The sequence below is a fragment of the Muscardinus avellanarius genome, assembly GCF_963383645.1.
Source record: "Muscardinus avellanarius genome assembly, chromosome: 11".
Classification (NCBI taxonomy): domain Eukaryota; kingdom Metazoa; phylum Chordata; class Mammalia; order Rodentia; family Gliridae; genus Muscardinus; species Muscardinus avellanarius.
In genome coordinates, this window is record NC_137797.1 from 28,199,048 (window position 1) to 28,211,354 (window position 12,307).

Consider the following 12,307-nt stretch of genomic DNA (forward strand, 5'->3'; position numbering starts at 1 on the left):
GCCAGGGCACAGCAGCTCTCTTAGGACTCTTGTTTGAGGGCACTAATCCTCTTATTAAGGTCTTTGCTCTCTTGCCTTAATCAAAGGCACCATCACCCTGGGGTTAGGATTCAACAGGAATGGGGCGGGGGGACAAGCATGGAGACCTCAGCACATCAGAGAGGAGACATGCCCTGGGAAACCCTAGCATCCCACAGCTTGTGTCCACCTCAGTGGTCCCTGAGTCCTATCTTTCAGGAGCCTCGGGAGTCAGTAAGAGCCCTGCAGCTAATTCTGAGGGGCTGCCAGAGATAGAGAGAAGGTGCCATTTCTGGGGAGGGGGCCCCTCACCAGACACTCCATCTGACCCCACCTCCATCTTGCCTTCTCAGTCTATAGAACTGTGAAAGATACACTGCTGTTGTTTATAAACCACCCAGCTAATGGTATGTTGCTTAATCAGCCACAAAGGACTAAGACAGATGCCTTTAAACTTTGCCCCTACAATTCTGCTTATAATTACTAACAGTAAGCTTGGTCCGGTCCTGACCGCATGACAAGACTCTGAGCCAGTGGTGTCTGAACTCCAGGCTTGACCAGTGCTCTCAGTGTGGCCCAGATGCCTCCACCTCAGCTGGAGTGGCTCTTATCTGTGCTCGGAGAACAACTGTGCTCCGACCAGCACGGGTTCAGATGCCTCTCTGTTCCCAGACAAAAAGCAAACAAAAGCCAGCTAGGAGAAGCCGGGGAGAAGCTGAGTGAGGATAGAACCAGCCAGACTGTCTAGAAGGATCCAATATGGTGAAGCCTCATCCCTGGGTCCTTTCCCCCACCTTGGGACATTTACTCAGGCCTCTGGAGCCCCAAATTACCAAATGATATTAAGGTTTCAGCGCTAAGAACTGAACCCAGGGCCTTCCCTAGGCAAAGCACACACTCCACCATAGAGATGCACCCCAGCTCCGAGCCCCAAATTACCAAATGATATTAAGGTTTCAGCGCTAAAAACTGAACCCAGGGCCTTCCCTAGGCAAAGCACACACTCCACCATAGAGATGCACCCCAGCTCCGTACCTCTTCACATCCTCCCAGCATCCTGGTGAAGGAGGATCTAGGATTAGCACCAGCCCCACTTAAGAGTGAGGGAAACAAGACACAGAGGGACCAAGTCATCAGTCCCAGGGACACAGGTAAGTGGCAAAGCCAGGAATCAAAGCCTGATGCTCCCAACTGCAGGGTTGGCACCAAAACCCTCCACAGACCATGGCTCCCTGTCACCGTCACCCACTCCTCCTTGCCCAGCTGCAGCCCAGGCAGGAGCCTGGTCTGAGGGCAGTTGGCAGAGTCCCAGCTGGAGCCCAGCGCACATGGGCTGGGGGTGCGGGGGGGGGCAGACGCCGGGCCTGGGGCCGTGTCCACAGCCTTGACTGCGCGTTTCCCCACCAGCGGCCTCTCCTCGTGGCGGGCGTGACTGCGGGAAGCTTTGTCACAGGGGCTTCTGAGGCACCGATGAACACAGGCACCTTCAGTCAGAGCCCCTGTGATCCCAGCTCGGGTAATACTTTTATAGGTATTTGTGAAATAACATTCTCTTACTACCTGAAGGGCACTATTGTCTTTAACAAAAACACCTCTTTATAGGCAATAAATGTTCTTAAAAACATACCCGAAAGGGGGAAAAAAAAACCCTTAACTGGATGTAAAATAATGTAAATCTCCCGCTGCCTCCACAGCTAGATGGGTGGAAAAGAGGTAAAACGGCATTTTACGGCGTCCACGGGGAATTGTGAGAGTAAAGCCAGACACAAATTGATTTGCGTTCATTTTTTATGCTGCTAACACCTAGTGCTCAAGCAGCAGTTTCCTAAATCGGAAGCGCAGGAGGCTCCAGGCCTGCCTGCCTCCCAGCACCTCCACTTCCCGCTGGGCTGGAAAGCCCACCCTGGGCCTCCCTCCTGGGGCTGGAGCGGCTGTGCCTCTGCATGGGGGCCACTGGCAGGGCTGCCTTAGCCACCCCGCCCCGAGCCCCCCCCCCCCCCCCCCCGGAAGGGGCAGCTGTCCCCAACTCCTCCCACCAGAGCCCACTGCACCGCTGGGGGTGGAGCCACACACCTGTCATCCCGGTACTTGGGAGCCTGACACAGGAGGATTACAGGTTTGAGGCCAGGCTCAGCAACTCAGCAAGAACCTTTTTCAAACTAAAAATAGAACAGGGCTGGGGCTCTAGCACAGAGGGAGAAATGCCCCTGGCTTCAAACCCTAGTCACAATCACACACACACACACACACACACACACCCCACTACACTGGAGTCCTCCCTAGTCCACCTTGGTGTTGGAGGCTGCAGGGTAGGAGAAAGTGTAAGATACAGTTCTTGTGCTCAGGTCATGCACCGAGTGCACGTGGGAGACACCTGGGAAGCAATGCTCAACCAGCAGTGCTCTCTGTGGCCTCGCTAAGCGCTCACAGAGAATTCCTGGTAGGGCAGGCGGGCCAGGACGGTCCACCAAGGACCACCCAGACGGGCCCAGCCTCTGCTTCTTCCCGGCCTCGGGAGTGTGGGCAATCCCCTAACTTCTCTAGCCTTAAAATTCTCATTGTTTCCCTCTTGATGGAGTGACAGGCTCATTAAATAATGACAGGGGTAACGCGAACTAAGGAGCGCTTACTCCCAAGCGCTGTGTTAGGTGCTGTGAGTGTGTACTCGTGTTTATTAGTAGTATTGGTTATTATTCTCACATTGTAGATGAGAAACTGATGTGAAGAAAGGTTAAGTAAGTTACACAAGGTCACCCAGCAGAGAACTAGGCACTCTAACTCCATAGCATATACCATATACTTAAATAAACTCTTGGTAAACTGCACACGCGTGTGTTCGTTACTGGGATTGAACCCAGGGGCATTCTACTTCTGAGCTACCCCATCCATATATATATATACACACACACACATATTTAAATAAATATATAGTTATTTTTATGTATTTCATGTGTATACATTATATTTTATATATTATATATTTAATTTACATATCACATATGTAATTTATATATGTAAAAATATATATGTATGTGTGTGTGTATATATATATAAATTTTTTTTTCAGGACTGGAGATTGAGCCCAGGGTCATTCTACCTCTGACCTACACTCTAGCCCTATTTTTATTCTTTATTTTGAAATAGGGTCTCACTAAATTTCTGAGGCTGACTTTGAACGGGCCAGCCTCCTGTTTCAGTCTCCCAAATACTGGGATTACAGCATGCACCACTGGGATTACAGCTTTCCAAATACTGGGATTACAGGAATTACAACCAGCTGATTCTGCCTTGCAAAACATGAGACTGCTTTATGAAAATAGCACAGTCTAAATCTACAGGACAGTGACTGATTTTCAATAACAGGCTTTCCATAACAGGCTAAAGTGCTCTAAAACATACGCTGGTCTTTCCCCCAGAAATAGGCCTCTCTGTTCAGGGAAACTGCGAGGATCTCCCTGCTTCCTTGACATGGCTGTCAGCAGAGAAGAGGTAACACATAGGGTTGGTTGTCCAGCTAACTGTCACCCCTCATCCTCTGCTACCAGAAGCCAAGTGCCCACAGCAGGGGCCCAGCTAGGTTAGGAAGCACCATGGTGGTAACTCCCTTCTCCTCCTCCATGAGGGGCTGGTCACATGACCAAGTTCTGGCCAAGGATGCACGAAAGGTTTTCAACCCTAATACAAGGGGTGAGTGGTGCTCGGGGCTGTGGCAGCCTTCTTATGAGTAGGAGGACAGGGCAAGGAGGGACGCAGAGGGTGACCCAGGCTCCAACCTGCTGATCATGCAGACAAGTCTCGGAGCGGCTTACCTTTGGACTTTGCTCTAAGATGCAATGGGCACCGTGAGTCCTATTTTCTTACAGCTGAATGTACCGAACCACCAGGACTCACTTTCAATGCTGAGGTAGATAAGTGCATTCGTAGACACCCATTTATTTTGTACCTATTGTGTACAGGGAATTCCAAATGGTCCCAAGCATATCCTGGGATTCATCCTGTCTGAGAGGTCCTCACAGTCTAGAGCCATGGGATGGACACAGCCAACCCTAAGATCAGCCCAAATATGGCAGGGACAGATGGAGGGCTTTGGGATCCTAGAGCCAAGGCCTCTATCTTGGAGGGGATATTCAAAGGGAAGGAGCTCAGGCAAGGCTGTCTGGAGGAGGGGGCGTTGGAGCTGCAGTATGAGAAAAGCCTCTGGACATGCGGACACTTGGCTGCCAGTCTTAATTAGACTGGCGAGCAGCAAGCGTCAATCTTTAACTCGGGCCACCAGAGAAAGAACCATGCTTTCTCTGGGTGGCAGGTTGGGCGAGACCTCTAGGCCAGGGCTGCCTCCCCCACGCCACCACCTGCTTTCTGGGAGAGAAGCTCTGTACTCTTTATAGGACCAAAAAAATAAAAGCTTAAAAAAAAAAAGGTCAAAAAGAGAATCGAGCTCTAGGTTTCTCATAATCACTGCCAGGACTTACTGAACAGGTCTCACATACTGGGAATGAATTTGCTAATTTCATCTAATCCTCACCATTCTAATGAAGTGGGCCCTATTATTAGCCTCATTTAACAGATGGAGAAACTGAGGCAGAGGGGTTTAGAAACTTGTCCAAGATCACACAGCTGGTGGGGGTGGGGGAGTACGACCCATCCAGACTCTTAACTGCGAAGTCTAGAGGCCCAGCCAGGGCTCAGCCCCCGTGGGCGGCCAGGCCCACTCTGCCCGGGCCTCTTAGCAGAGCTACCAAGGACACAGGCTGGACACACAGGACCTGGCAGATACCCAGGACCTGGGGGCTGAGGCTGCGGACCCTGGCCCAGCACCGAGCCTCCCAGACCCCGGGGCCAGGTGACACCGTGGACACATCTGCCGAGCTCACGATCACTTCCTAGTCTCTGAAGCTGGCTGTGGCTGTGTGACCAATCTCTGGCCAATGACATTAATGGATGTGCCATGTGGCAGCCCTGGGAAACTTCCTTAAATGACAGCTGGTGCCCATCTGTCTGCTTGGGTCCTGCTGTGGAATGTGGAAGGACCAGGGGGCAACCTGAGGGCCACGCCCAGGAGCCTGGGGACCAGAGGACGTCCCCGAGCAGAGGCACCAGCCACCCAGCGAGGCCCACCCCAGAGCTTCCCCTGGGAGAGAAGCCAGCTTCTCTGTGGCTCGAGCCTCAGGCACCCCAGGTCTGTTCTGTGTGACTGGGCTGCACCCTAGTGATCTGGGCACCAGGCCTGTCACCGAGGAGTGTTCTTAGAAGAGCAAGACCATCCGGAAAATGCCCAGCTCAGAACACTGGAAGGGTCTGGTCCTTTTGCAGCATGTCCCAAAGCAGTCTCTTTTAGGTAGCTGTTCAGGGTTATCACTGTCATTGCGGGTCTACATCTGTCCAGCAGGATATTATGAGCTGTTGGTCATGAATGCCCACATACAGAATTATACATAACTTTTTTTTTTTTCAATACTGGGGAGTGAACCCAGGGGCATTCTCCCTCAGAACTATACCACAACTCTATCTTTTTTATTCTTTATTTTGAAACAGGGTCTCACTAAGTTGTGGAGGGCCTCACTGAATAGCTGAGGCTGGCCAAGAACTGGCGATCCTCCTATCTCAGCCTCCCAAGTACTGGGTTTATAAGCATCGCCACCACATCTGGCTATAACACTTTTTTTTTTTTTTTTTTTTTTTTTTTTTTTTTTGCGATACTGGGGATGGAACCCAGGGGCATTCTACCTCCGAGCTACACCTCCAGCCCTATTTTTTAATTCTTTTTTTGAAACAGGGTCTCACTGAGTTGTAAAGGGCCTCACTAAGTACCCGAGACTGTCCTTGAACCACAATCCTCTTGTCTCAGCCTCCCAAATGCTGGGATTACAAGCATGTGCCACCACGCCCAGCTCCACAATATTTATAACACCACCTCCTTGCCTTCAGCCACTGTCCTGGGTCACCCGTGTCCCTCACACAACAGGCAGCTTCAGGTGCTGAAGAGGCAGAGAAAAGGCCGCAGTGGGCTGGGGATGAATGGAGGCAGGGCGGGGCCCTTCCCCAGGAGGACAAGCAGGCTCCAGGACCATAGTCTTGGTTAGTAAGGGGAGGGATGGCGCTGCGTCCTTGCCGGCCTGCCCATGACACCCAGAAAGTAACTGTCAAAGAATTTATTACAAACCAGCAACTTGGCTGTAAAAGGTCTTTGAGCAATAATTGCTTTCATTAAGTAAAACCTATAAAATATATTTCTAATTTCATTCAAGGGCCAAATGAAAGTCAAGAGAAGAGTCTGGTTCTCATACCAAACTCAAAAAAGCGGGAAGCTCTTCCAGGCTGGCACCTATGGGAGAGCCCCTGAATGCTGTGCCTGCCTGGCCTCCATCCTTAGCCACGTTCTTCCCTTTCCTCATCAAAGATGCACCCCCAGAGCTGCCTGGACCATGGACTCGTGTTCCCCTAACATCATAATAGGGGGCAGAGGCAAGTGTAAGGGGACCCTTTCCTTTTTTTTTTTTTTTTTTTTTTTGCAGTACTGGGGATGAAACCAATGGGCATTCTACCTCTGAGCTACACCTCCAGTCCTATTTTTTATTCTTTATTTTGAAATAGGGTCTCACTGAGTTGCAGAGGGGCTCACTAAGTAGCTGAGGCTGTGATGGAACCGCAATCCTCCTGTCTCAGCCTCCCAAATGCTGGGATTACAAGTGTGCACCATTATGCCTGACTCATTCCATTTTGAAGCTGGAGAGAAAAATTCTTCAAATCTAACTTTCACCGATGTTCTCTATACTTGCTAAAATTGGTCTATCCTCGAATAAAGGGAGCAGAATTGTTTGATTCAGCTCAAAATAATTGCTTTCAATATTTTCACCGCTGTGGGGAGGTATGGGGGGAACAGCAACCCCCATGAGTGTTGGGCGTGTGGAGAGTGGCAAGTCATTACCACTGCTGTGACCCCAGCAGGAGCATAAGAAGGCCGAGTCCTTTTAGGTGGGTGGGAGGGAAGATTCCAGCTCTTTTTTTCTATCATGGGAAGCCCAGGTTAAGTGCCTGCCAACTTTTTGCAAAGGGCTGGATAGTCGATGGTAAAAGCTCAGAGGGCTCATCTGGCCTCTGATGCCACTACTCAGCTCTGCCACCATGGCAGGAAAAGCAAACATCGAGCATAAAGAAGTGGTTGGCATGGCTGTGTTCTAATAAAGCTTTATTTATACAATTAATCAGGGGCCACATCTGGCCCATGGGCCGTCATCTGCTGAGCCCTGCTGTAGATTACAGTATCTTCTGGTGGAAGACCGACTTCGACAGTGCCAAAAAGATGAATCTTCATTTTTCCATTGTCAGGAGGGTACAAATATAAGTAAGGATTCTAACAATGCAATAATAGAGTCACATTTGAGCCTTAGAGAAGAAAATTAAATACTTTTGCACGTAGATAACTAAATTATTTTCTAATTCCCAGATTATAGGCGTGAGAAGAAAGACTACGAAGAGGAAAGCCATTTAGAGCACTTATTTAAAGTTAATTTTTCATTTTCCATGGCTTGCCATCAACGAGGGAATGACTTACCTAACATGATTATAAAAAATGGTTTCACTCTTTGATCAGGAAGCTCAGAACACTAACTATGAAGTTGGTAATAGTTTCGGTATTATTGCAAGTCATAATGGAAATGATTTGCACTATGGTAGAAAGAAAAAGAAAAAAAAATCTCAAGAATTGTTAATTAACTTCACTGTTTCTCCACAAATGCTAGGAGTATTAAAAACAAGATTGCTGAAGTGCAAACATCAGGATTTAATGAACAATGGGATGTAATTGAAGTAACAGAGAATGACTTAATCGGGACAGTGGGTTGTTTAATTATGGGGATAATGGATCTTCAGCAAGGACAAACTAAATGGTACAGAAGGAGCTGGGAAGAGGTAGGGAGAGGACTGTTCAGAGGTACACAGATGAGCCAGTCCTGCGCGAGGTGGCCAGGGCTTTTATATATGAGATAGTTTATTAAACATGATGGTCCCCAAACGGTAAACACTAGGGAGAAAGACAAGACTGGTGTGGGCCGGCATAAACCTTCCATCGATCATAATGGGGGCATTAACATTTCTGCAGGCGGGTACCCATGCTTTGTCAAGAATTTCTAATAATCTTAAAGACTTTCTTATAGATATGAGAATGAGCGCAATAATATGTTTGTCGGAACACTGTTTGCCAGGGTGCCAAGATGCTATCTCCTCTCTGATACAGCAGATTGGCAAGCTCATTTCCTGGGTTTAAGAGTTCAAAAAACCATTTCTCGCTTAACTTTGATTACAAGTCAACCTTCTCTTGCTAATTCAGCACGCCTGCTACGAGTTATTAGTTTTTCTCATCTCTTACTTGAAAGTGAGGCAAGTGTCCCTTCTCCCATGTGATACAATTTCCTGGAACTGAAATCCTCAAGCTTTTACCATCTCCTCCGAAGCCTCGGGCGCTCTGCACTGAAACTGTGCTCTGATGTGGGCAGTAAGGAGCCCAAGATGCGCCAGCAACAGCATCCAGGAGTCCTATGGTTCTGCAATGGGAGGCAATCCGCAGAGCCACAGGACTTACTCCTCTTGTGGTTATTAAATCTGAATTCCTGGACAGTAGAGAAAGACCAGGGTCCTGTGCAGGCAAGCCTCCCCTTAGGCTAGTGCTGAGCAGGAAGCTGATGTTAGGACCGGCTGCCTCACTGAATGCCAGCGGGCACCTGGAGGGCTGCTTGCTTCCGGTACAGGAGGAAGTGGTTTTATGGGGCTCTTCTTCAATTAAGAAAAGACAGTTTTCCTCCCAAGATTCAAGACACAAAGCATGACTTCCAGAGCCCATTTGTTAGTATAATGATTTCTGTACTTTTTTTTTTTTTTTATGTACTGGGGATTGAATCCAGGGGCATTCTACCTCTGGGCTATAGCCCTAACCCTGAACAGGATCTTGTTAAGTTTCTGGGGGTATTACTAAGTTGCTGAGACTGGCCTTGAACCTGCAATGCTCCTGTCTCAGCCTCCCAAGTACTGGGATGGGATGACAGATAGGCACCACCGCACCCAGCTAGTATAATAGTTTCGTGTTTAAGAAATTGGCAGGATGTCTTTATGTTCCAGAAAACACCCCACACCTCAGGGAGAACACATTCTAATTTTAGAAGTGTGAAGCCTAACTTTCAGGTTGTTGTTCAAGGTGCGGTGTTTCTGAGCATGGAGTTGAACAGGAGAATGGGGGCGGGGGGGGGCGCTTTTCTCAAACATGCCCCGGCCCTGGCACCAGGCCCCTGACTCTCCTTTCCTTGAAAGAATTCACACACACACACACACACACACACACACACACACACACGGAATCAAGTTTGTTCACTTTGGTTTTCAATTACATAAACCACCTCAGGCAAATTTAGCAAAGCAAGACTTTAAAACCACTGTGTGTATAGCCTGGGAGGTGGGGCGGGGCGCGGGGGGGGGGGGGCAGTGAAGTGAGAAAAAGGAGGAGGAGGGGAAGGAAGAAAATTAGAAATACAATGGTTCAGGCTGGGGGAACTTGCCAGAAAGGAAATGAAAAACCTTAAATTTTTTATATTGACCTTCTGCTAACATTTTGTCACACACGCTTAGACCGGATCCTGTGCCTCCTCTCGCGCTTCTAGTATAATTATCCACCATGAAAGGGAGGTCGGGACAAGTCCAATAAAAGGCATTAAAAAATCATTCCTAAAGGCAAGGCCCCTGGAAAAGAGTGGCCCACCCTCTCTCTGCTCTGAACTCTCCCCACCGGGCAAATCCAAAGTTGAAAAGAAAGACATGAAGATGCAATTTTCCATCTGCCTTTTCCCCAGGGTCTACGAGGGGGGAAAAATTTCAAGAGTTCAACATGAATTTCTTCAACATCAAGTAACATTTTGATGATGAGTTGAGTGCTAACAAATCAGAAACACATGGTCTTAATTGACTGTGAAATAAATAATGTTTCAAAATGAAAGGGAGAAAAAGCGCTCAGATGTAAAGCATTAAAAAGAACTCAAACCTCAAAAATTGCTTCGGGCATCTGACTTCTTCCCCCCTGGTCCCCCTCCTTCCTTCTCCTTCCTCCCAGGACTCAGGGTTTTCATGAAACTGAAATAGTACCGGATTCCCCCGACCTCTGTTCACTTGAAACACTTCTCTTTGGGGACTGTCTTAGTCTATTTCTCTGTTGTTATAACAAAATGCCGGCCTCACCCGAGGCTGTGTGGTTTATAAAGGAAAGAGGCTGATTTACCTCACAGTTCGGCAACAAGAGGGGGAACAGCATCTCCTGGCTTCACTGCTCTGGGCACATTTGACAGGTGAAGGAAAAAGTGACCACATGGTGATAGAGGAGGCAAGACAGTGGCCCAAGGAGCTACTACGGACCCACCCCCAGGAGGGTCTCATTCATCCCTGGGTGAGGCTGGGTGCACGCCCCAAAGTGCCCACGGCCTAGCCAACTTTCCTTTGGAAGAGTCTACTAGGGAATTAACTAGGGGCATTCAACCTCCGACCTACATCTCCACGCCTGTCCTTTTTTATTTTGAGACAGTCTTGCTCAGTTGCCAAGGATCTCCCTACGTTGCTGAGGCTGGCTTCAAACCCGCAATCCTCCTGCCTCAGCCTCCCAAGTATTGAAATTACAGGCCAGTGCCATCATGCCGGGTGCTAGTTAACTTTTAAAGGCGCACGCAGCTCTCAATACCCTATGTTGGCAATTAAATTTCAACGTGAGTTTCAGGGAAACAAGCTCTATCCAAACTATAGCAGGTACCTCTTGGAGCTTCTAAAAGTGTTTTAGAGTAAAGACATCAAATGTAGGTTAGGACCAACAGCCATGCTCTCAACCCCTATACTAGCAGTTCCCAAGCAGCAGCCCACAGTCAGGGAGCACATTTAGAAATTAGAAATGCACCTTCCCCCTGTGAGCCCAGCAGTTGGGAGATTGGGAGAAAGACCGCAGGTTCAAGGGAAGCATGTGCTAACTTAGGCTCTTTTTCAAAATAAACAAAAGAGGGGATGCAGCTCAGTGGTAGAATGCCCCTGAGTCCAATCTGAAGGCAGGCAGGCCAGCAAGCAGGCAACTTCCTGGGCCAGACCCACTGAGGCAGAGACTCTGGGGTGCCGCCTAGCAAGTTCTTGGGGTGAGTGTGATATGTACTAAGGTTTGAGAACCACGGTACTGCTTCTCGGATGCAAAGAGACTTTCAGCATAGCTTCCCAGAGCCGAGACAGCAACTGAGTGCAATGCCATCTTTTAAGAGCTACATCTAGCAGGATGGAGGACTGGGAACAGCTTATCTACGGCCTGTTCACCAGCCAGAGGACATACAGACGCATTACAGGGCCCACAGCCATGCGGTGCCTTCTCCAATTAGGGAGCGAATTCTTCCAGGATGACATTGCACGACTCGCCATCCAGAGCAAAGCCACAGGAGCCGGAGCTCCTTAGTGAGCAATCCCCGAACCCTACCAGAGTCTCTTCCTCCGTCTCCACTAACAAGATGGTGAAGAAGCAGAGCCTCCATAAAACTAAAAATCAAACCACAGCACAGCAATCTCTTCTCCAAGACTGCATTCACGGAAAAGCTTCTGTTATTCCTAAGCAATTCTGGAGATAATTTCCATACAGGGCTCCCTCTCTGAAATTCCTGAGCATGCCCCCAGATTGGTCTCTCTTTATGTAGGAAGGAGAGCAGGTGGGCGGGATGGGAATGGGTTAAAAGGAAGTCCTCTGATGGGTGAAGCCCTCCAGCAGGCAGGCGGTTATCTTCCTGTAGTGATTTACAGTGCTCCTCTAAAAATATCTATGAGATCACAGTACATTAAGTGCGTGACACCAAACATTTGTAACTAATCCATGAAAATAAAGTAAGGACGTCGTGTTGCATGGGGAATGCAGTGGGATCTGTCTTGTGTTATCGTTCTAAAATAAGACGGCCTCAATTTGGTTGAAATATATCTTCACACATTGTCTTCCCGGAGCAGAGCCATTTGAGAGATTCTGATTGCAATTATAAGTGCTGAGTAGGGAGTACTTTGCATTTCCTTTGACGATGCTGAAAGCTATAAGCAATCCTGATATTAAAATCTTTGGAAATTGATGAGTACCCCAGGCATCATTGCAATGCTTTCTCCCCCAATCCCAGTAATTAAAATCTATTATGTGAGCACGTGTTAATATTTTATCAACCACTGCTTTTAATTAACTAAACGTATGAGGCCTTCCGCAGTAGGAAGGATGTGGGTTCATTTTGAGTGATGCCTCCCACACCCACTC

The 12,307-nt window shown here is 48.4% G+C and overlaps 1 protein-coding gene across 1 annotated transcript in view; it reads right to left on the minus strand.

Annotated features, from left to right (window-relative positions):
- Positions 1-12,307, minus strand: part of PLXNC1 (plexin C1) — a gene marked incomplete at both ends in the record, with an annotated part of 173,198 nt that overhangs the window by 24,875 nt on the left and 136,016 nt on the right. The window lies entirely within an intron of this gene.